We start from the raw sequence: 24,510 nt of genomic DNA, 5'->3' as shown, positions 1-24,510 counted from the left end.
TCACTTAGGAAGAACAAGTTGATTTAGAATACGATGAGCTGCATATTCCCTCAATTATTACACCCACTTACCTGGTAGTTGAGCTCCATATGGTCTTAGGTTAGGAAAAAGAGAACTTGCAAAGCTCTTGCTTCTGTCAGACCTCCAAAATTAAGCATCTCCCAGTGGGTTTTAGCTCTCCCTCAGAGCAACCCAGCTATAATTATGCCAACTGCAGGAGCCATTCCAAGCCCTCAACTTTTAACTGAAACCTCAGCCATTTAGGACAAGGGATCTGGTTTCAAAAGGACTTGTAGCCATCTTCCCTCTGTACTGCACTCTAGCTTTGGTTCTTCTTGAAAGAGTTGTCCCTTATCCATCACTGAAAGGGGACTGTGTGCAAAGCCTTTGGTGTTGTCCCACCCTTCCAAATTAGAGACTTCTCTACAGGACAGTTAAATGCTATTTCTTCTTGCCTGATGGGCTGTCCTTACTGGTGTGCCCATCTCACCTTTTGTCCATCCCATTCAGTATGAAGCTCTACAACTCTGAGCTAATGAAGCCTGTAATTTGTCATCTAATTTTGACATTAATTTATGAATGTAGAGTTGCTGCTTCTGTGTATTTTTCTGAAATTCAAACTAGGCCTACTATAATTTTTATGAAATTTGGAGCTTTGATTTGGATCACCACATGAGGAAGCATAATATGACAAGAATGTCCTTGATCATTTCTTCAGAGCATAAGTGTTAGCCACTGGTTTTATTTACTCCAGTAGCCCATCTAGCCTGGTTGCCTTTGACTAACTGATGAGTAGAGGATGCTTGCAGAAAGACTGCAAGTAGTAGGACAAGTGCAGAATTTCCTAACTTCTGGCAGTCGGAAGCTTTTGGAATTCCCGGAGCCAGAGATTTCACTGGATTGCATCATCATGTTTACTAGCCATCGGTAGACTTACCGACAATAGATTGTCTGATCCGTTTTGAACTTTCCTGAACCTCTGCATCATCCTTTGATGACAGTCCAAATAGCCTTTTTTAGTAAAGCAACTTTTGCAATAAAAAGGAGAATATGCAGAAATTCCTGCTTAGTCTAGAAGCCTGCTTCACTGTAGGATGGCTAAGACTGTTGTCTCCAATACTTTGTGGTTTCAGTTTAGACCTTAAAAATTATTTTTGGTGATTATGTAATCTTGCTGGCTTTTTTTCAGTTCAGATTTTTTGTCCTTTTTCATTTGCCTTTGTGGACTAAGCACAAATGTCCTCTGCCCTGTGCATTCCTGTATAACTTGAAAAAAAACTACCTGCTGTGGTTTTGCACGGAAGATAAAAAATTGATATAGACTGCATTGGAGGTTAGATTGTGCCCCTAAGTTTGTCCTCTCTTTTGCTTTTTTTCCTCATTATTTATTTTTATTTCTCTCCATGTTCCTTTTTTTCTGTTTTCATACACCTGCTGTGGTTCCCCTTGAATTGTGATGGCAGGATGGAATTGAATCTCTGTGCAAAAACAAGGTATTATTATGTTAGGTTCTTTTTAGGTTCTCCAGAAATCTTGAAACAGACATATATTACACTGTAGGGTAAAACAGAAATCAAAGAGGAAAAAAATTAAGCATTATGTAGTGTCAGTGGCTTCCTATCCATTTTTTTTTTTTTGCAGGAAGTGGATGTTTGCCTCATGTAAAGACTAGAGGAGGTTGGCCAACTACCTTCATTTAAGATCAAAATGTTTTGAAGTCTTTCATGGCATTTAGAGACAATTCACCTCAGCTATAATTAATAATAAATGGAAATTAATTCTAAAGTAATTGCATTAATATACTGCCCAGTAGATTTTTTGTGTTTATAAGTGCTGGTTATCTGTGGTTTTAACAGGGACCCACACAGGATGCTTTCCAGCTTTGCTGGCTCACTACTGGTAGACTACAAAATGAAAAGGGAAAGGCACAGTTCCTGATTTTTGCATTCCTTGTCAGGTTTTTAAAACAAAATTACTTGGATTCTCATTGTCTGCCAAAAGTTGAGGTAGGTTCCCATTTAAGCAGCAGAGCCAGAATGATCTTAAACCACTGACACTTCAGGCTGCTTCACCATAACTGTTTTTGTCTTCAGTTGCCATTTTTCCATGCACTGTAGTACGTGCCCTTTCAGAGAACTGAGGAAATAAAAGGTCTGAGAAACTGCAAATAAGAAAACCTACATGTTAGATAAGATCTTCCTTCAGACAGTGATTAAGGCTACTCTGTACACCAGATAGCGCATGCTAGGTGGTCAAGTGATTCAGCTCCTTCCTTAGCTTGCAGTTTCATTGCCTGTGCTGTCTGCCTGATGAGGTGTGTAATACTTACGAGAAAAACACAAAGTCATTTGTATCTGAACTGATTTGCCAAGCAACCATTCTAAAATCAAAGATCCATAGGGGAAATCAATCAAAAGAACCAGTGGCAAGGAGATTCTGCCAATTGATGGCAGATGTAAGATGTTGGTTACAAGGAGAAAGCTCAGCTTAACTAAAATTATTCACTGCCTGCCCATCCCCAAAGTATGAAAGCTAGACAAAAAATACTTAGGAGTTAGTTAATTTAAATTGAGAGCAATAAGGGATAATAAGTTGAAATCCACCACAGTACCAAGTTATGTGTTTTTGTTAAACTGTGAAAGAGAAAACACTTTCATTGACAAGAGCCTTATGCTCTGAAAGTAGTACAGATTATCTTCCAGCTCATCTCAGAGCTGGATTACATCCTATGCACGCCTGGTCCAGCTCTTGATCATGTGCTGAGGTCAGTGTTAGGTTGCTTTTCTAATTGAAGGAAGTTTCTAAGTCCTGAATTTGTGAACGAAATCTGGGTAACTGATGCAGTGGGAGCTTATGCCTGTAGATGACCTGAACTTCTGTTCTGAGATAGGAGGAAAATGTTGTCATTACTTTCCTGGCTGTACAAGCTATGTGCTTCCTCACTCCACTTCTCCCTCCCTCATCAGTGCCTGCTCCAGGTCACGCAGTACAGGTAGTACAGGGTTTCAGAGGCATGTCCTGCAGTTGTACTGAAAGCCTATCTCATGGTCTCTGTGTAAGAAATGCATTTATGGCGATGCATGGTAGGCACAGCACATCGCTGGTGGCAACAAGGCATGCAGAGATACCCTCAAACTCCCAAAGGGAACAAGAGAATCTCCCTTTCTGCCAGGTGGGCCTGGCATTTCAGGCACAGTTGGGGGCCATTGGTAGTGAAAAAGTCACAGAGGGCTTAGGGTCCTGGATTACCTAAATCTGGGACCCTCTGCTCTGCTTGTGTCTGCACCACACACTGGACCTGGGCAGCTGTATTACCCCAAGTCCAGCCCCTTGACTTGTTGCCAAAATGCTATTGAGCTCCTGCCCATTCTTCCTCCACTTCTGCACACAGAGGACTTACAGTCCATAGGCAGTATGATCTTCTGGCCAAGCAGGTGGAAGTGAAACTGTGTTCATGTGAGGACTCAGGAGTGTCTAACCTCTTGTTAAAATACCGAGTAGGTGGGTAGCTAGAGGCGCATTTCGAGATACTCTGACGTATCTCTTCCGAATGATGCTTTGTCTGTAGCGGGAAGCCAGCATCACAGCAGACTGCAAAGCTGTACCTCTCTAGTGTCCACAAGTACTTGCCATTGCCGTCAGTGAAAGGCAGTAGGGATTGGTTTCATTTGACAGAGATGATGACACATTTTAAGGCTCCCATTCTCACCATCACATGACATTGTGTCCCTGCATTTTAGGCATTTCAGAGCGGTGCATCACCACCCCGCTGGCTCATGCTGTGCTCTGTGTTTAGCAGCACAGATTTATGACATGGGGAGTGAAGAATGAAGTTTAACTCATGTCCTTAACTAACCCGTAAGTGAGGGATTAACTGCCTACTGCATTCTTTTGCTAAATATTAAACGCTTAGCATTATTTTCATTTTTTTTTTTTAAGTCTTTTGTTTCCTTAGCACATCGGTGCACAACTTGGTTTGAAACCAGAGCCTTTGAGGGGCTATTGATAACATTAGTCACACCATTGCTCTTATCTGCCTGACAAGGGACATGTTGTGTTACATTGTGGGTGAAGGAAAAAGCTACACCTAAGTGGGCTACAGGCTCAGTTTATCAAGGTTCACTCACTTCACAAACCTGTCTTCCTGGCTGTGGTAGAGTTAAAAAATAATTACAAGTTTTTCAAAGGATCACCCACATACACATGGTATGAGAGCTCTCTTCTTTGTTGGTTTCATTTTATTTGTACATGACTCACTCTTGGCAAAATGAGTGAGCCTCATGAGCCTGTAAAAATTCTGTTTGGATTAAATGATTTGCATTAAATGATTTATAACTGCAAGTAGGGTTTAATATTCCTGTAATTCCTTAAGGAAAAACAAACTGATCTTAGTCTTTCAAGTAGCTATTGCTTTCACGCCTGTTACCTCAGACGCCATCTTACTCGCTCAAGCTGATAGCTGTTAATGTGACTCTGGGTACTTCTTCCTTGCTTTCCCTGCCTCATGAATTAGAGATGGGTGGTAGGGATGCACTGTCATCCTTTTCCTAGTACATCCTTCCAAGCGTGACTGCAGGCCAGGGAACGTACAGCCTCCCAAAGCTATCTGCCTTGCTGCGAGCAAGAAGCAGCATTTGTGCTGGGCTGAGGTACAGCAATTACGTTTCTGAGACTCAGTTTCCCCTGGTTTTGCAGGCCGGAGAGCCATCAGTCCTCGTTTTCCCATTGGAACGGGTGTGGTGGTTACAGCCCACTTCATCCCTGTTGACTCCTGCAGGGGCCGCCTGTCCGTCTGGGTGGCCTGCCCACCTTTCCCCACGCCCAGCCACTGGTTTCCCAAACCCGAAGACGTGGGGGCAAGGAGAGAGCCCCGCTCGTGCCTCCCTGCAGCGATGGCACCTCGACCCGCCTGTGCCCCCCGTGCTCAGGGGCTGGAGGCGGGCGCCCTGTCAGAGCCCACCCGGGAAAGGCGCTGGCTAAACCGGTCGGATGCAGGAGGCGCGATCAAAAAGCCCTTTGTGTGTTTGCGCGGAGCCCGAGTGCCCGCTGCCAGCGGCCGGGGCACGGCCTCCCTGCGGGCGGCCAAGTCGCTCGCGGAGGCCGCTGCCTTCACCCGCTGACCACGAGGGTTCTTCTCCTCCTCCTCCTCCTCGCCTGCCCGCGCCCGTTTCCCTCTGTCAGGCCGGTCCACGGCCGCACGCTACAGCGGTACCACCACGGGATTTTCATTTCCCTGGCAGTTTTCCGCCCCGGGGGTCCCACCGCCGCCCCGTCCCCGCACAGCCCCGCCGGGGCCCTTGGGCAGGGGTGACTCGGCGGCGCCCCGAGGCCCGCCCTGCCCGGGCGCCGCCCGTCTTGCCGCGGCGCAGCCGGGGGGGATCCCGGCCGCCTGCGGGCGCCAGCCCCGGCGGCTCTACAAGTGGCCGCCGGGGGCGGTTTCGGCTCCGGCTCCGGCTTCGGCTCCGCTGCGGTTTCCCTCCGCCCCGCGCCCGCCTCCCGCCGACCCTGTCTCCGCGGCGCGGAGGGGCCGCGGGGCGCGTTGCGTAACGCTGCGCTGCGCCGCGCGTCGCTGGGGCGGCGGGGGGAAGAAGCGGGGAAGAGGCGAGGCGGGCGGCGGCGGCCGGAGGTGAGCGGGGCGGGCGGGCGCAGCGCGGCGTGTGCGCGGCCCCGCGGGAGGCGGCGGCGCGGGCGGGGGGAATCCAGGTCACGTCCGCAGGCAGACGGCGGCTGGCGGGAGGGACGCGGCGAGAGGCACCGCGCCCGGGCGGGCGGGCGGCGAGGGGCGCGGGGCACGGGCCGCTCCGCTCCGCTCCGCCGGTAAGTAGCCCGGGCTCCCGCCCGGCGGGGGGGAACCAGCCGCAGGCGGGGGCGGCCGCTCCGGCCGGGCGGACAGGGGGTGCCGGATCCGCGGGTCGGCGTCCCGGGGCGCGCCGCTCTGCCCCCGTCCCGGAGGAGTGCGGGGCGGGCGCGGGGGAGGCACGCACGCACGCCGCGCTCCCCGGCCGCTCGCTATATTTAGCCGGCAGCGGCGGGGAGAGCGGCGGCAGCGGCGGGGAGAGCGGCGGCAGCGGCGGGGAGAGCGGCGGCAGCGGCGGGGAGAGCGGCGGCAGCGGCGGGGAGAGCGGCGGCAGCGCGCAAACGCTGCCCGAGCGCGGGATGCGGCGGCCCGTCGGGGCGCTGGCCGCCCGCCCGCCCGCAGCATCCGGGGGCGGCGGGGAGCGAGCGGCGGCCCGTCGGGGAGGGCAGGGAGGGGAGCCGCGGTGCCCCCGGTATTCATCACCGCGGGGGTCGGCGGTGCGCCCGTCTGCCGGCGTTTCCTTGTTTATTTATGCTTGCAGCATAAGAGGGTATTTCCCCGTGGCGAGTTTATCCACTGAAGTTTTATTTGACTTTCTAAAGCAACAACAGCAACAGAAATCCGTGAAGTTAAAGAGCCAAATGTGTTAATTGTTAACTAAATATAGAAGAGGATGGCTTGAAGGCTGCTGTGGGTGGATTGATCAGGCAGCGTATGGGTAAAAAGGAAAAGGGAGAATTGTCAGCCTTACGAAGCCATTTGCCGGCAAAAAGGATCGCACCTGTTCTTGCTGAGCGGCAGGAGCTCCGCAGATCCGTGGTCCCCAGAAACCTTGTTTGCACTCCTGTGATCCAGGTGGTGGAAGGGGAAACACTGGTTAAAAATACTGTAATAGACACCAGCTCTGATTCAGAAGGGCGAATGAGCCTTTTTTTCAGCAGTATATGCATGTTGCTTTTATTATTTTAGAATAGAAGTCATACAATCACAGCGAGCCATCTGCTAGTTACAGTAATACATTTAGCTTTTATTTACAAAGCTTAGTCTGTCGTAAATATATGTTTGCATAATTGACATACTGTCAATATTTTTATAAAATGATTTGTTTTCCTTTTGCAGTTCAGTCCTACTTGTGTGTTGAGACAATTTACTAGATTTTCTGGTTCCTGTTTTCCCAGCTCCAACTGCTGAATAAACATTTGAGGAAAAAAAAAAAACACAACAACAAGAAGCAGAGCAAAGGGCTTGTTCTTCATAAAAAAAAAAAATCTGTAGTAAAAAGTTATTTTTCAGGAGACTTTCTCATAATTGTTGCAGTTGCATTATTTAGTAGTGTTGCCTTAAAGTGAGAGGCTTGAGTTTTCTCCCTTACTTTGGGACTGAAAGTAATATAGCTGTTTAAATGTATTGCTTTTTTTTAAAGTGAAGAAGCTGGACAAAGTCACTGGAAGGTATAGTCCTTCATTTTCTCATAGAACAGCTGTCTAAGGCACAGTAACAACAAAAGTTTTGTAAAATTGGATATGTCTACTTCCTTCCTCATGAGACTGTTTTTTTTTTTCCCTGCTCACTGGCTCAAAATCACCCTTCACATTAGTCCCAGGATCTTTAAATTAGTCTCAGCCTTCCTTCACCTGATTTGAATTGGTGACCTTTGGCTGAGCTGGTGTGTTCCAGTGTTACTTGCTAATGATGGAATAATCTAGTCCTGACGTACCAGTTGTGAAACCAAGGGTGCTGCTGCTGGATGGTCCCAAGGAAATTTAAAGGTCCTATGGGTCTGTATTAGAATATTGGAAGAGAGAGGATTTAGCTGTGGTTTGCATTGGCTTTTAACTGTGTAGACTCTGATGTTGAGAGCTGAAAGGGCTGGAACCCATTGACTTCTAGTGGTTTTAGATCAAGTCTTGTATGAGCTCGTGTTGAGCACATCATGGCTACTCCAAATTGTTCAGTGCTTTTGAAATTCTTTGCATATCCAAGTCGTTATGTGAATTCACATTTATTGTGCTGTCTCCTTCTCCTGTGTGGGAATGTTCTTTTTCTGAGTAGAAAGTGGTGGTGGTGTTTATGTTCACTCTTGTATTTGCTACAGCAAAAATTTTATTCTATGATCGTTTCCTGTTATGTGAGGACAACATGTAAGCTTTTCTCAAATTCCCCCCAAATGGGGGATTTTGGAAAAAGTGCATCTGCTCTCACTGAAGGCTGCTTACCCTGCAGACAGGTTTCTTTGGGTGTTTTTCAAAGAGTTCACAGTAGTGGGATATCTGATGTTTTAAGAAATGCTTCCTTTGATGTGCATGTTGTACTTTCCTAGTTTAGTATGTGGTTGTTTGCTCTTTTTTTTTGTTTGTTTGTTTTTAAAGGTGAAGGGGAGAAAGTTGTTGATTATAACATATACTGGTGTTCCATAAAGAAGCTTGTAGAATAATAACACATACCTGTGGTAGGCATATGTGATCTCCTGGCTTCCCTGTTGCTGATGATAAGCAGGATTTTTCCTTTTGGCTATATGTAAAAACCCTGCCAGGAGAAAGTAGGGAGGGGAAGGATTGCTAAACTTAAGTCATGGACATTTGTCAGAGTTTATTTTCTAGTGTAGCCTTGAAATTTGATTCTGTTTGGAAGGGAATCAAGGGATGAAACCTCAAAAAAGCCACCTGATTTGAGGCAGGACATCCTCCAGCAAGAATATCCTTTGCTACCAGAAGGGTGAGACCAGGAGTTTTGGCTCCTTGGAAAAGGAAGTTTTGGAGCTCATTATCTCTTCTCCATCGTTTTTTCTAATTTACTTATTGGTTATTCTAGTTTGCTTATTACTGAAAGTTGAAGAATGCAAAAGAGACATGCATATGAAGGAAGCTCAGGTAATTAGCCTTCAGTGAGGGAAGGTGTGAGAAGGCAGGTGGCACAGTTTCTGTGAGCCCTCATGTCTTGGCTTTCTTTCTAGGGCTTGGGAGGTGCTAATTCTTCTAGCCAAACTAATTTGCCCTTTAATAGGAGGAGGCTGTCATGGCAGAAGGCAGAGCAGGATGCAGGGTGGCAATGCAGAGATGTTTATTTCCTCTACCTTGTCCTTTGGCATGAAGGGTTTCCAGTGCAGCTGAGAGTGTGACTTCTGGAGGGAGGGAGGAGGTACTGCTGGGGCACTGTCCACCTATCTGCAGGGAATGAGGCAGCACACCTATGCCATGGATTTCTAGAGAGTATGATCAGCATCTAAATTTCTGAATTTTCTGTCAGACCGGGTCAGAGGACTGATCACAAAAGATTTTCTTCATGTTTTCACAGTTCATCTTTGTTCCCTCCTTTCCAATTTTCAGAAATGGCTTTGTATGCAGTTTTAGATTCTCACCTGCATGGGCACATTCAAATAATAAAAAAAAATACCATTTAGTAGTTCTTCAGGTTTGGGATGGCAGAATTCAGTTAAGTCACAGAGGTATTCACCTTCTTTTGTCTGCTTAACTCAAGGCCTCTGAGTCGTTGAGGAATTCTGTACTGTAAAATGCAATCTAGATGTTAGTTCAGGAGCCTTCTTGGGTTCATTTATCCCGTCAAGGAAGTTAGAAGGATAATTCATGTGGCCATTAGTGTAGCAGTACTGCTTCTGAAGCTTTTTGAACTTGTTGTGCAGTGGAGAAATACTCTGTACTCAGGGATAAGTAAAGATTTTACATATTTCACAGGGATAACTAAACAAGCAATGCATGTATTACAAAAACGTGTTATGAAAATCAAAGGCTGGTTATAAATAAACTTAATTTGTGTGTAAAGATTAAATAATTGTATTTCTTCAATTCTCTGTTACTTCGTCGGTTGTATGTGATCCAAGAGGACATTTTGAATAAAGTAATTGAATCTTCCAGAAGTTGTTTCTCTCATTTAATTCATGACACGTGAGTGAGATTGTTTCCTGTACTCACTGCCATTACTTTACTTTAAACATCGTTATGGTAGGAGAACACTGCAACTAAAGACTGGTTGGAAAAGTCAGTTCAGTTGTTAACCTTTTTAGTTTATGGTCACTCTACCAAACTGCAGGTAACAGCCTGCAGGTAGACAGTATGAAGTTTTAAGCTAATAAAATGCCTTTCTTAAATAAGAAAGTTGAGTATTCAGTTCTGAATGCTTTTTATCGTAAAAATTCTCGTTTTCCTCCTGTGAAACTTAAAGCAAATAAATTAGTCAAAGAATGAGGGAATAAACTGCAGTTTAAAAAATTACTGTGTATTCTCAAGAGACTTAAATATACAGAATTGTAATAATTTGTACTGATGGACTAAACTGGAAAATACACTTATGTTATAATTAGATTATACGCATGAAAGCAGTGTGATCATTCTAGATTGCAGAACCGTTCTGTGTCCTCTGGTGAACCTAACCCAATAAATTAAGGTTCTGTTTTCCATTGGGAGAAATAAAAGGACTGATTGTCAAGCTGCCTGATGGGAAGGTAGAAAAGAAAGGCAAGAAGGTCAAGCTAATGTAAAGTAAAAATGTAAGTATCTCAATTTGATAGATGAGGAAGGAATAAAGCTGGTGCATGTAGAGCTGTATTACTTATATACTATGTTACTTGGACATGTATATATGTATGTACTTATTACTTATGCTTTTCTGTCCTGGGTAGAAGATCATTAATTCTGGTCACCTGCTAAACATTTTTGCCTGTTTAAGGACTGATGTTTGAATGTCTTCTGGGTTACTTCATGGTAGGTAGTTGATAGGAGGGAATTGCAAGCCACATGTACAGCAACAGTATTGCTTGATTGTAGGATGTGTTTTGGAACAGCTGTGGTGTAGGAAAATAAAGGACCTCTTAGAAGAAAATTAAAAGTACTTTTCAACTGCATAAGTAGTTACTCAAAACTGGTATCTTAGTGATGCACATATGGATGAACCATTTAAAAATATTAACAAGAAAAATCTACTGTGTGTAAGAACAGCTGCTTGCATCACCATTGCAAGTTGGCTTCCTTGAGTCCTGTGTTATGTTTGCTCTCATTATCTACATCTGTACAATGTTCTTGAACCCTGGGCCTTTTCCTTTCACAGGCTTCATGGATTTGCAGGCCTTCACATCTTTCTTCCACTGTCTCGGTCTTGCACCTTCACCTCCTTTAGTATAGTGTTAACTCTGTGCCTCCCCACCATGACTTCACATTGCTTCCCTTGACTCAGCTGTGCTTCTACTTGATGTGTGCCTCAGCACCTGTAATTCAGCAGGTTGGAGTGCTGCTGCTACTGCTTCTTGATTTCCTACCTGGAGAAAGAATCAGCAGTATTAAATTGAAGCTGTTTCTTCATTAGCATCATTTATTCCTCTGGTCTTTAGTACAGTCTTGTAATTGCTGGTTCATTTGCTTACCTCCTTGCAACTCTTGACAAGTAGGATTACCTTCATGTGACATCATACAATTTTTTTTCTAGCTTAACGTTATAATTTTATTTCCATGGTTTATTAACTTACCCCTGGCTTTTTTCAATTTTTCAACCATTTAAAAAAAAAATGGGGTGTGTGCATGCAGGGTGCTTCAAAGTGGAATTATGAGCCATAGCATTTATGTATAAGACTTAGAATAACTTTGTTCATGGCTTCAGGAAATTGAAAGGTTTATCTTGAACCTTCTTTTTTTTTTTTTTTAAGTTAAGTGTTTCACTTCACATATCGCATTTTTTCTCCTAAAAAGAGAAAGTGAAACACACCAAGTTAGATAAACATGGGAAGCATTTTGTACAGAGTAGTACCCATGTAACTCCAGTATATTCCATGCACATATGCAGTGGAAGAGTTTTATCTATAAAGAATTTGTGAAAAAAATAATTTTAAAAGCAAAATAATTACTTGCATTAAATATTAAAGTATAATTTTATTTCTACAAACACAATTGTACTCAGAGTACTTTCTGTGCAGCATTGAACTGCATCTATTTTATGTTGTACTTGTTTCACTGATGTGACTTACATGTTTTGGTTTGTTGAATTGCTCTGTGTGACCAGAATAAAACAGCTAAGTTGGGCCAGAGGACATGGATCAACTGCATAAGTTGTTTGACTAGCATTATATTAGTTGTTTCATAGCATTATATTGTAATAGGTTGTGTTTGGAAAGTGTGTCTCCTATTAACTTTATGTGAACATCTGATCCCGGAGAATGCCATTGGTTATGTAGAAGATGGGGAGCATGGGGTCCCTGCCTGTAAACCCTACATGTATAACCACAATTTGTCATTGGTTATTATTAATTTTGAATTGAAAATCACTTAGCTCTGCACCATGAAGGGATCAGACTTGATTGTCCCAACTTAGCATTCAACTGTTGGAAACTGTGTTTTGTTTGTTTGTTTTGTTTTTGTTTTTTTCTTTTGTTTTTTCTTTTTTTTTCCCCCATGCCAAAATACTCTGCCTCAGATACTCCACACTTTTCTTCTTTGCTGGAAGGAATACGGGAATGCTAGAAGCATTTTCTTTTCTTGAAGAAAATGAGACTTTGATGAAAAGGGTGATAGCCTCTGAAATGTGTGAAGCCTTCTTTCTTACCAAGTAGGTTGCTACACAAGACATCATCTTGATGGCAGCTGTCTTCATTTCCACTGAACTCTGGGAGAACCTTTTGCTTCCATCCTCTGCCCTGGGATGATTAATCTCCCCCATGGTCACTGTCCCTGTAGGATGCAGGGAATGTGCCCGCAATCAGCTATTATGGCCATGCCTTTCCAGCCAATAGATGGTGGGAGTGTGTTTTGTGAGGCAGAAGTATCTTTTACTGTGATTTCTTCAAGAGGCCTCATATCAAAACACTTCAGTGTTGCGAAGGTAGAAGTGTTTTCTCTTCTAGGAGGTTAGGTGTGGGTGGGAATGGTGTCGTCTGGGGTGGGGAAGTGCTGGATTCCTTAATTCCTGAGCAGAGGGAGGGCTACGGTCACGTCTTCTCTATAGATCTGTTCCCTGAGCTAACCCTTCAGGTGTCCCCTGTCCTACCTCCAGTGACTTGGATAAGACATCTTGCTTTGTCGTAGGGTACTTGGGAGGGAGACAGCTAGGCTGAAGTGCTTCCCTTCCTCTGCTGCTTCCAGCTCCTCTCCTCTGCCTTACTTTCTCTTCAGGGTGGATAGCCTGTTTCTTACATGGAGCTACAGGCCTTTAGCCCACCTTTTGCGACACAGCTCTGAGCGCTGTCAGTTTTTCACCATTTATGGTCAAACTTGTTTAGGATTGAACCTGTCAGCTGCAGCTGTGGGGTGTTTCAGCATTTTTTCCCCACCTGCCTAATAATAAATCCTTCATTATCAAGCACCTTTTTGCCACCTTTATGAGAGACAGAAGGGGTTAGTGCCCAGCAACCAGGCTTTGGGAATACTTTTGTTAGCATCTGTTGGTGAGGGGCTTTCATAGCTCCCAACCAGAGGACATGAAGTGCATGGAGCCTTGCTAGCCCATTTGGGTCATGGTTCTGGTCTGATGACTGGAAGAGGAGGGACACATGGGCTTTCCCCAGACTGCCCCAGACCAGGAGTTGATGTGGCAGACAGCTGCTCTCCCTTGGCCTCTCCTCCTTTACCCCAGTCCATCTTGGTTTGCTGAACTGCCGTCCAAGGGGCAAGTGAGAGACCCTGCGGACAGCTGGTGGGCAAGGGGTTGAACTTCTGTGTGCTCACCAGGTGCTCCTGGGGGAGTGGCCAGCCCTGGCCGCACTTGTTTCTGCAGCCAGGATCATGACTTCTGCCCTTCAGGCTCTGCACTGGCTTTTTTTACAGTGTCTGTTTCCTGGTGTGGAGCTATGTATGTGGAGAAACATATCTATACATAGTGTGCTTCCTTCTGTCTACAGATGTCTTCAGATCTTCTTAAATACCTGATAGCTGGCAAATTCAATCATCTGAATGAAACAAGTTTGTTGTTTTTTCAACTGTTTTAAAAATTTTGTAAAGCACAAAGAACTAAGGCAAGCCCCTTTCCCCCCATTTTCCCTTTCTCAGTAGATTTTCACAGGGACAGCAGGATTAATTATTGTCATAAGGACCTTGTTTGCCAGATTACAGGCTCTACTCCAAGGAGTAGAACTCAAGTAGTTCAAAGAAATAAGTCTAAAATTTTGCGCATAGGAAAAGAACCACATTTCCTTTATCTACTTTGACAGAAATAGCAAGGCCATTTCAGCTGGTTGAACACCAGCACAGGTTGCCCTGAGACGTTGTGGCATCTCCATCTTTGGAGATATTAAAATCCTATGTGGACATGGTTCTTGGCAACAAGCTCCAGGTGACCTTTCTTGAGCAGGGGTGTGGAGTAGGAAGTCTCCAGAGATGCCTTCCAGCCTCAACCATTCTGCGACTGAAACTTTCTGGAAAAGTTCATCTTGAGATGAGCAGTCTGATATGAAGAATTACAGTTCTCTCGTTTAGAGAAGAGTGAAGTAAAACATAATTTAACATAGATTTATTTAATGGTAAGTGTAGAGCATGCTTTAAAAATAAGCTGGCCTGCCAGACTTGATCATAATAAATTCAAGGAAGTCAATAAAGATATTGTGAATTCATACCAAAATAAGAGCAAGCAAAACTCAGTACTTCTGTCCACATGGACAACTTAAGCTCCTCTGTAACTTTAAAAAGTACACTAAATGTATTTTTCATGCGCACATCAAAGTTGTGAGTTTACATAAAATTTAGAAGCAGAATTTGTGCTCTTGCCTTTGCACATAAGGGACCACTCCCCAGCATCAATGCCTTTGATCCCACGGAAAGTCATATGGACATAAAAAGTAGCCAGAACTTGACTGGTGTTTTGGAGTAATTTTCTGATCATGCTTTGCTTATAGGAATAAGTGTAAAAAGCCAAATTTACATTAGCAAACTACTGTCTGAACCCTTGCTCTTCTCTCTCCCTTGACCTTTGCTGCCCAGTTTGGTGCCCAGAGATTTTATAGGGATCTCTTTTTTGGGTTACGTGTGTCTCCAACAAGAAACCGAAGTTCTGAAAGCAACAAAGTGGTGGAACTGCAGCCATAAAACCTGATCTCAAGAAGATGGTCTTCCTTCTGCCACCTACTCATCAGGCAGCCCTGTGAGGACCATTGTGGACTCTGGCTGGCTGCCAAGGCATGTACCAGAACATCTCCTTACCTGTGCTTATCGCTCAGGCTCATCCACAGATGGCAGCTGAAAATCAACGCCCATAATATAAGTTCACATCAGTTTAGCCCATGTTTTGCAACAGCACTGCAGGCTGTGTTTTTTTTCTGAAAGCTTTCTATTTCTCAATATTTTTTACATACTTTACTCCCTCAACTGAGGAGGACTAGCAGGAAGGCTTGTCAGCAATTTACCATGGAGATAGAAGGCAAAGGTGATGTGGAATGCAGGCAGGATGTTGCTTGCTGTCCAGGCAAGCATAATCTGCAAGACAACAAAAAGCCTGGACTCCTCTTTCTGATTTTCAGCTCCAAACCAAGTTATAACTTGGGCTCAGTCTCTTTAAAACATGTCTGTGTAGATATAGTTGTAGTCCATTTTGATGACTGTAACCCTGCAGCTGACTTATTTAATTGATGGTGCAAGAAAGATATCTAAAGCCAACCTTTATCACTCATAAGTCCAGATCTACAAGATCAAATCTACAGTGTGGATTTTGCTTTATGTTTTGTTGCTACGGGTTTCCTGATACATCATGCCTAATCTTGTCTATGTTCCTTTAGGTCTTCCTCCTTTAAATAGCTTTGGATGAGTGGAACATCCCATACTTTTGCAAAGATCTCCTGAAATTGGTGGAAGCCATTTGTGAAGATGGGAAGCTGAAAGATGCAAATGCATTATGTTCCCTGCACAGTCGTAATCCACTCTCTGGGAAAGAAGAGTGGTATAGTATTACTGTGTTTGCTTTGAAAAGTAATCTGATCTAAAAAAGCTTGGAACAAATGGCTGATTAGGATTGGGCAAACTTCCATTTAATTTTTGCTTCTCTAAGAGAAGTGTTTGAACCAAGGAAGAGCAGAAACCCATGAAGAGCAGTACGCAGGAAGAATTTGAGAGATTCACCTGGGCAGACGATGGAAGGCATGGGATAGGACTAAGCCTTACCTGTTGCAGTGTGAAGAGCTGCAACTTCTGTTAGGAGATCCAAATTTCACAACACTCAGGTCATGGTGTAACAGGAAGAAGGGTGTGGGCAAAATACAGAGTGACATATGAGTAATTCAAGACCTCACCTGTTTTCCCATCTGGGGAGCAGGGCTAAGTGGGGAAAGCAGATGGGCAGATCAGAAGTTACAGTTTAAGCACTTGTGCTGAGCTTATCTGTATTGAGGGTGATCTCTGGGGATTCAAGTTTGTTGCATGCTCTTTGTATTTTTCTGATGGATGTTTTTTTTAATTTGGTCAGGGAAAATATATGTCTTGGGTTACTCCTTTTGCATACATTATCAGAATGGCAAATATGAGTTACTAGGATATATCCAGCAGATGCCAGCAGTTTTGTGGTGCTTCATTGGTAATTTACTTAGGATGTGTTTTCTTCAATAATGTTCCCAGTAGTGAATGAGCTACCTTCTTAATACTGTCTCAATTCTGCGTGAAAAAGTCTCAGTGAGTACTGAAGGCAGAATATGACCTTAAGTAGTGCCCAGAAGTGATACGTCAGGAAAAAAAAAAGCTACAATCCCAACAACAATTTTTGAAATTCGGCCAACATTGTGTATTTTTAATAAATACACATCTCTCTCTAGTGTTTGAGATCAGGGGTTAGGACTGCAAAGTGAAACTTAGTGTAGTTATACCTAAAATTGGCTTCAGTGATTATTACTGCCTGAGAGGTGAGAAAGGCAAGAATAAAGATGGGTGATACAAGTTTGATATTTTCCAAAATTCAGTGGTTTTATGAGCAAAAGATCTTCTTACAGTGTGTTTTTAAAAGAGAAATAATTTTATCTCCAGTACTAAATTTGGAATCAGTATACCCAGCCATCTGTATCCGTACATATCAAGCCTAATATCTTGCTTTAGGGATTAAATTGATACCATGCTTTGTTTGTTTTTTCTTCAGAATTTTGCTTTATCACTTTGGTGATTTTTTTAAAGTAACATGGAATCTCATTGATGAATGTTGTTGTTTTTATTGTTTACTGATACCTTTATGAAAAACTTGGCTAAAGTTTATGAAAACTCAGTATTGAGAGTCCTTGTACTGTTGTATGTTGCTTAGCCAGTGGTATTGATATTTGAAGCCATTAATGCTCTTCCCGTTTTAATCCAAGCTAATGTCTTCTAATCAACATTATGTAATTCAGCAAATATAACAAGACCTTCCAAATTGTGATACTGTACTCTTTTGCTATCTCTGGACATGCAGCACAGCATATATTTTTGTATCTTTTGGATACCTTTCAGATCAGTAGCTGAATTTCTGGTAGTAAATGCATTGTATTTTTTAGTCAATAAATTTCATTTTCTGTCAACACTTACCTTCAAGTTATGTTCTGCCAAACTGCCTGTTGTTAATTAGGAAACATTCTACCACTTTGGTTAACATAAAAAATTGGGACATTATTAGGGTGTTGGCTTTGATGTTTCCGTAACAGTTTAGCTGCTTTGATCTGGCTTTGTTGACAGTAAAACTGGGTCTTCTGCTTGGATGTGTAGGACAAATACGTGTTCAGTTAGACCATTATCGAACTAGAGGAAGGAATGAGTGTCAGTAAAGCAAAGACAGGCACAGTAATAATAAAAAAAAAAAGAGAAAAAACATTAAGCAATTCAAGGTCATGCAGAACACTGTCATTTCACTGATATTATTTATGGCTGTAGAGGTCATGACATCACTCTACAGCAATCCCAGCTCTTCTCAGCTTTGTAGTGTTTTCCTATGGCTCACACAGGACCAGTCCTAGAACACTGTGTTCCCTTTTGTGAACCCTTCATTTATTATTTTTTCTAACCAGAAGAGAATTCAGGGAGGAGCTGGAACAATAATAGAGGAAGTGAAAGGAAAATTACATTAGCAAGGACTGCAAGGTGTCTGCGTACGTATATTGAGGACGCGTGTCTGAATTGTCTGAAAGGAATTGCAAAGGCTGACTGTAAAAAGTGAAAGTGTTTTTTGGTGTTTTTTTTTTCAAACTTTAACAAAGGGATTACTTACTTGAAGGGATGGATCTAAAACTTTGGTCTCTGTGCAATGATGTTATCCCCTTGGAAGTGATCAGTAGGAGTTGTGTAAATCACCAGGAGCTGTATAATATAGAATGATATGGCTTTCGTAGGGTGAGGAATAGGCAGCTACTGAAGTCTCCTCTTGTATGATCCTTTTTTAATAGTTGTGACATGTTCTAGTCTTGAACACTAAATGCCTTTGACCTAATTTAACTCTAGTATAACAACTTTAAGAATAAGGACTGTTGACATAATGAAAATTAAAAAAGAAAATATATTTTTGTATTTCCTATTTTTAGTGTACTATTTTTTCTTAAATAAACATTTGCAGTAATATAAAGCACAATGCAGCAAAAAATAAGATTCTGTTGCATTTGCCTAATGTAGGCGTATATAATCTTGTGCCATGTGACATTTTGGATTTTATTTTGTTTTCTCTTTAGAGGTTCAGACTAGCAGTTAAAGTGTCCTGAAGGGGTTTTCAATTCTAGTTGAAGTGTCTCAATTGCATTCATATTTCCTTTTCTTTATGGTAGTGTGATGAGTTTTGAGGATCATTGGGGTAGAGGTGCCACCTTTTTCTATTATGATCATTGGCAGCTAAAGCTACTGAGTGCCTTTTCAGTGATCTTAACAATCATCAGTCAGCCAAAAAATGAGAAGTACCTCATAGAATTGCAGGTTACATGCCCATGTGACCCTGAATCAGAAGTGTGTCTATAATTTAAGAAACTTGTAGGACAGGTTGTGTGGTTGGTCATCTCACTAGCTGTCTGGTTTTTCTATTAAAATGCTATTTAAAATGTTAAGATAATTTTTAGCCACTTTTTAAAGTGGCTAAAAAGATTTAAAGTCAAGTAATCTCAAAAAAACCTGTGGATAACTATGAGGAGATTGTAGATTGGTTAAAGCATGACAGATTACATTTCAAGACCAATATGCTAGGAGAAGTACACAGGGAAGAAAGGGGAAAAAGCACCCATGTCTCCATGTCAGAACTACGAGTTTGGTATATGTTCCCCTAGTTGCTTGGCACCCCACCTGGGCAGCTCTCCCCAAAATGTGGTGGCCATAGCCAGCCTTGAACAGAGGTGTCATGGTAAATCTTCAGTGCTCCTCCCAAATTCCCAAAGAAATCTAACATGGCTATTTCATCCACATGAAATTTTCAAATACATCCCAGCTTCCTTAATTTCAGAATGCAGCATGTCAAGTCACAAGCATTAGTCCTAACATTTAGACAACATCCGTTTCAGCTCTCAGTCCAGGTCTCTTTCTAACACAGCAGTGTTCACAAAGAAAGCAGGTTAGGTGCATAGTTTTTCCTGTCTTCGTAATTCTTTTTTGTCCTTCAGTTTGACTGGCCTTAAAGATTTTGTTTCTTTTTTAGAGTCCTGGTTGTTTTGCTTTAGTCCTTACAAATAAACATTTCAGAAATTTGTATGAAAAGACACAGTTACAGTAGAGTATGTTTATGGATTTTAACTGGATACCATATGGATACCATTCCAGAGCCACCATTCTCAGCTGCTGAGATGTCACAAGTTTCACTAGCTCTATTTAATTTTTCTTTTAAAGCTGCTGAGGAGCTTTGCAGGTGTCTGGGAGGCTGTGCAGAATGGCTGGGAGTAAACTGTTGTAGGCAAAAGTCCTTACAGACAAATGGTGCTTCGAATAGACATGATATAAATGTATTTTTCATAATCTTCATTCTCCCTTCATACTCCTCAGAGGAAGTTTTGGAGCTAAATGATGAATTTAGAAACATACAAAGCAGCATTAGAAATAAGATAGAAATGGAAGTAGCAATAGTAATGGGAAGAGTATCTCAGTACTGTCAGTGGTTGTCAGCAGATTAATTCCCTAACAGTAAATTCTCAAAGAGCTGGCAAGTTGTCTGATAACATATCCTGAAAATGAGCACTTTACCTGCACGTTATAATTCCAGTGTTGGGTCTGCAGTTCTGCTCTCCTGCCTGACTGTCAGTACGTTGCGTTTCAATGCTCTGCATTGTTTGTAAGTGTAGTACAGGAACACATCAGGAATGACAGGATTACCATGGCGTGTTTGTGTTGTGTCATCCAAATAAAAAATTCCTCTTCCATTTGTTCCTGCATATATTGAAGAATATATTTACCTGTTTGGATGTCTGTAAAGAGTGCTTTACAGACATATGAAAAGAGATACAGTCTTTCCAAGATCTAACACATTTTTATCTAATTATGGATGTTTTCTGTAGCTTTTCTAATTTTTAACACTTCATTAGGAAAAAATGCACATAAGTGATTTAATTTTCAGTGCTGTCTGTTTACCTATGTTAGAAATTATTCTTTAACTGTGTGTTTGCTTTTTTAAGGATATCATGGCTCATTATTTACTCATGGGTAATCATTTTTAGTAAACAGTGCATCTTGTGACATCTAATACAGAGCTTCATGTGTATCTGCTTGAGACCCTTCTATTCAAAACCTCCTGCCAGCTGTCACCTCCATGGTTAATATCACCTCATAATGTAAAACTAGTTACAAAATACCAAAAATAATGTTTGCATTTAGAGAAATGGGAAAACTTGCAAATGAAACAGAACTCAATAACGTGTATGAATTCAGGCTGCAGCAAAATGTACTCGGGCATATATTACTGCAGATTTCTGTTTTGTATCTGATATTTTTGCTACTATTTTTGGTTGGTGCTTTATATTTTTGCAATTAGTGAAAGCGGAAAAAATGGCATAAAATAGTTTAATCTTGTCTTTTTTCTGGTGTGAGGAGAAAGTATACTTTGCCTCTATTACCTGTTACTTTCCTTAAAATGATATCGGAGGTTTAGATTTTGAATCATTCCCTGGCTGACTAAGTGATTACTCTCTCATTTTGCCTCCTCCTTATAAAATAAGTGAAAAGATTTAGCTCATTAATTTTTCATGGATTCTACAGATGTACTGTTTGGGGCCAAATGCTGCCCTCAGCTACAGGTTCGCGTTGCTGGTTTGCTGTCTGAGCCAATGGCAGTGTTGTGAATGTATTTCAGCGTAGTACTGAGACTTAAATGTTTTTTTTCTATCGTGCATATGGGGGTAAGAATTAAGGAGATGATAGATAAACTGATTATGAAAATAGATAGGAAGTAGAGGTTCATTTTCCAGTCCAACATGCTGCTGCCAGTACTGAAACAAGAGTAAAACCATTACTCACTGCCCTGCGGGTGCTGCACCCTGCAATGAATGAGTACCAGATTTTTAAATATCTAGTAACATCATGAAAAACTGAAGTTGAAGCAGAAGTTCAGATCTTAATTAGTGAAACTGCCTTTCCTCCTTCAGTGCTGCCAGCCAGGAAAATCTGGTTGTATTTTCAACTTTCCAAAAGGGACTTTGCCTTTTCACTTCTTAGGATCTGTCTGTGAAACCAAGAGTGAGGAAAGGTGTAGTACAGGAGGTGGCTTTACCTGCCTTCATCGCCTAGTTTCAGGTTGGTAACATCCCTCTGAAGTTTTCCTTTCGGGGCAGCCCTTGCCCTGGTATTCTTTCAGCCTCCAGGACTGTCTGTACTTTGAAGTTAAAAATCAAGTTAACCTTTGACCAAGAATTGCAAAATCAGCTGATGTAAAGCCCTTCCCTTTCTGCTGCCTGATAAATGAAAAACTCTCCTCTGCTTATAGGACTCAAAAAGCATCTGAAGAAAAGACATGAGGCTTTATTAATTCTGAGTTGCAGTTTTTCTAGGTAATTCTTTTTAAGATGAGGCATCCCCCTTAAGTGGTGTTCCTCCTGGGTCTTTGAGCTGAAGAATAGAAAACTGGACAAAAGTAATTAGAGGGAAAAATGTTTGTAGTGCTACTGTGATCTGAAGACCTTACCTACAGCTGGGGACCTGCTGGGTATACATGATATTGCTCTTAGCCTTACTATATAGAGACCTGTCTGAAATTAAAGAAGAAAGCAAACCTTGAGAAAACTGAATGGAAATACATCCCCCCACCCCCTGTGTTTTGTTGTTTTTTTTTTTCTGTAATGAGGAAAAAATGCCCTTTGCACTGAGACAGCTTAAGGTTTATTTTTCCCATTGCTTGTCTCATTCAGCATCATTTTGTGACAAAGGGCAGAGCATTGGCCATTGCAGGTTTTGCAGCCCTCTGCAGCTAGTGGGCATAGGTGGTCTTCTTAACCCCTATGCACAGTCTTGATGGAAGATAAGAGAGCACTGTCTGGTGTAGGGGTAGATGGTATATTTAATATTTGAAATTCAGGTTGCTGCTAGCTGCATGAGCATCATGAGTTTTCTGAGTGCATGCGTGAGCGGTTTAATGGATTTCTTCCCTCCTCCTGTAATGCTTTTCCAAACTGTCTTCCAGTCCTGTCGTTGAGGAGCTCACAGGCGTGTTTGTGTGCTCTGCCCTGTCTACAGGACTGTTTTGTGTTGGGGAGAGCTGGGCATCAGTGCCATGTAGGTGAGGCACCCTGGGGTGCTCCAGGAGCTAGCACAGCAGCTGCTGCTGGCTCACACCCATCCCAGCGCTCCTGCCTGAAGGCTTCACGTGGAGCTGGCTTCCCAACCAGTGTGCGTGGTAGCATCAGCAGTGTGATTCAGCAAATGTGCAGTTCTTCTTCAAGAGAGGGAGATTTCCAGGCTGCATCATGATCTGCAGAGATGGTCCAGTGGTCAGCATCTCCCTTGCACCTGTGGGTTGGCCAGCAAGCTCTGCAGCTCCCTTGGTGCTTATAGGCTGTATGCTTGTGCCTCGCAGATTTCTGCTCATCATCCAGCTCTGAAAGCATCAGAGCAAGACATTTTTAGTACCCTTTCAGGAGGTGATATGTACCTGGAAGGAACATCCTGTCTACTTCAGGCAGCTTTGTTTATTATGGGATACACAGTGTGGGAAGGCAGGCGTGACACGAACTATCTGTTACTATCAGGGTACGGCAAGATAGGTATTTTAAGAGAAATTATAAACATGTTTGGCATATATACACAGCAAAATGTCTCCTGTACGACTCATTCTTCCTGTGTTGCCTAATCAATTTGGTACGTTATTTTTGAAGGTTTGATTTCTTTTATGCTTTGCATCTCCTCAGATGTTTGGTTGCTGAGGTCTTTTGATGCGATGTGCTGTATTTATAGCCCTTAGGAACCTGAGTTGCAAAATCACTGGATTTTAATCCCTCACTTCTCTTGAGTACTGGATCCTAAATATGCAGACTTGTTGGCACTTAGAGAGCGTTATTTGTCTATCAAAATACATTAAAAACAAGTCAGTCTGTTGGCTCTAGCTATCTTGAAAGGGTTAGGATTAAGGTATCACCTTTACCCAGTGATAGCACTGAGGTGTAGAGGAGTGGATAGATGGACAGACAGATTGGGAAAAAAATAACTATTAATTTAAGAATCTTGGAGTTATAAACTGATGTTTTACCGGAGTAGGTCTGTCGTTACCTGTTTTGCTCTTTCTGCAGGCAGATTCTGATCTAAGTCTGCTGCTGAATGACATTTTCAAAATCTTCTCAAGGATACTAGCTGCCAGGAGGGTAGATATTCTCACGCCTGCTTGGGTTATAAAAGATGTTGATGTCTAATTACTCCTTGATTTTTCACTTTTTTTTCCTGAAATTTAGAGTTGTTATGGAATTATACTGGTAAAATAGATCTGCTTTCCTTGATTTTTGAAATCCCAGCTTTTCTTTGTGGAATTTCCTGTTTTTTTCTTTACCTTTTGAATTATTTTCTGTGAAGAGTTAAAGTTGTCAGAGAGGTTGTTAGACATGGCATATGAGCCTTAACAGCTAATCATCAGTACCTATTGAAGCCTGTCAGAATTCAAGTCTGCCTGGCTACATAAACACAGAATGGAAGAAAACAGGAGTTTTAGAAGGAATCCTGGTAAGTCCCCTCTCTTCTGTTACTAAAATGTCCTAAAGATTGAGAGAAAACTGATAAGACACTGTGTTGGAGATAGGCAATATACTGTATAAAAGGAAAAAATTAGCTTTTGGCTTACATAATAGGGAAAAATGTCACTGCAGATTATACTAGTTGGACTCAATGCTAGTCTGTTAAAAGCAAGTGAGGCTTTTTTTCCTGCTGTGGTGGAATATATAGAGGTGCTGTCGTCTGTGCTGTAGCATTAAACCAACACAATTTCAGCTACACTGAATTGTTTTTTTTCCCAACAGTCTGTCTGTTGGTCACTTTGGGAACTAGTTAAGAGTTATGAATACAAGTTCCGTGATGAGCAATGGGTTTGTTGTCCCACTGGTCTCTGCTTTTCAGTGTCTTTTCACGAGTGCAGGATTTTGTGCTGTGCAAAAGAAGCAATGGTACATAAACCCAGGGCAAAACAGAATTTAAAGAGTTTTGAAATGTCAGTTCTTCAAGCCTTTGGTGGGCAAACTGCTGCTTGTGATACTTTTGCTGGGTAAGTTTTTTGGGATTTTAACCATTAGCATTTATATCAGTGGCAGAAATATGTATTTGGTTTAAAACTCCTCGACACACAAGGCTTGAAATGGGCTGATGTGACCTACATACTACTGTGTCAAAAAGGTAGACAAGCTTTTGCTA

General features: G+C 42.4%; 1 protein-coding gene and 1 long non-coding RNA gene across 8 annotated transcripts in view; one reads left to right on the top strand and one right to left on the bottom strand.

The window, feature by feature from the left end:
- THRB (thyroid hormone receptor beta) overlaps positions 1-24,510 on the top strand; it is a 172,680-nt gene that overhangs the window by 6,908 nt on the left and 141,262 nt on the right. The window contains exon 1 of one of the 7 annotated variants that reach the window (XM_051610035.1): positions 5,592-5,626. The exons of 5 other annotated variants lie outside the window; for them this stretch is intronic. The gene's annotated coding sequence lies outside the window, so the exon portion shown is untranslated. Of the gene's footprint in view, positions 1-5,591; positions 5,627-5,732; positions 5,818-24,510 lie in introns of those variants that run through there. One more of the 7 variants, XM_051610031.1, reaches the window with a different exon arrangement.
- On the bottom strand, positions 6,726-21,480 carry LOC127380678 (uncharacterized). The gene is made up of 3 exons (XR_007888552.1): positions 21,398-21,480; positions 19,879-20,061; positions 6,726-9,155 (listed from the first exon to the last, which is right to left on the bottom strand). It is a non-coding gene; the product is annotated as an uncharacterized LOC127380678 (long non-coding RNA).

Source organism: Apus apus, chromosome 2 (assembly GCF_020740795.1).
Source record: "Apus apus isolate bApuApu2 chromosome 2, bApuApu2.pri.cur, whole genome shotgun sequence".
NCBI lineage: Eukaryota > Metazoa > Chordata > Aves > Apodiformes > Apodidae > Apus > Apus apus.
Note: the sequence above shows the minus strand (reverse complement) of the source record. Positions and strands in the feature narration are given on the sequence as shown.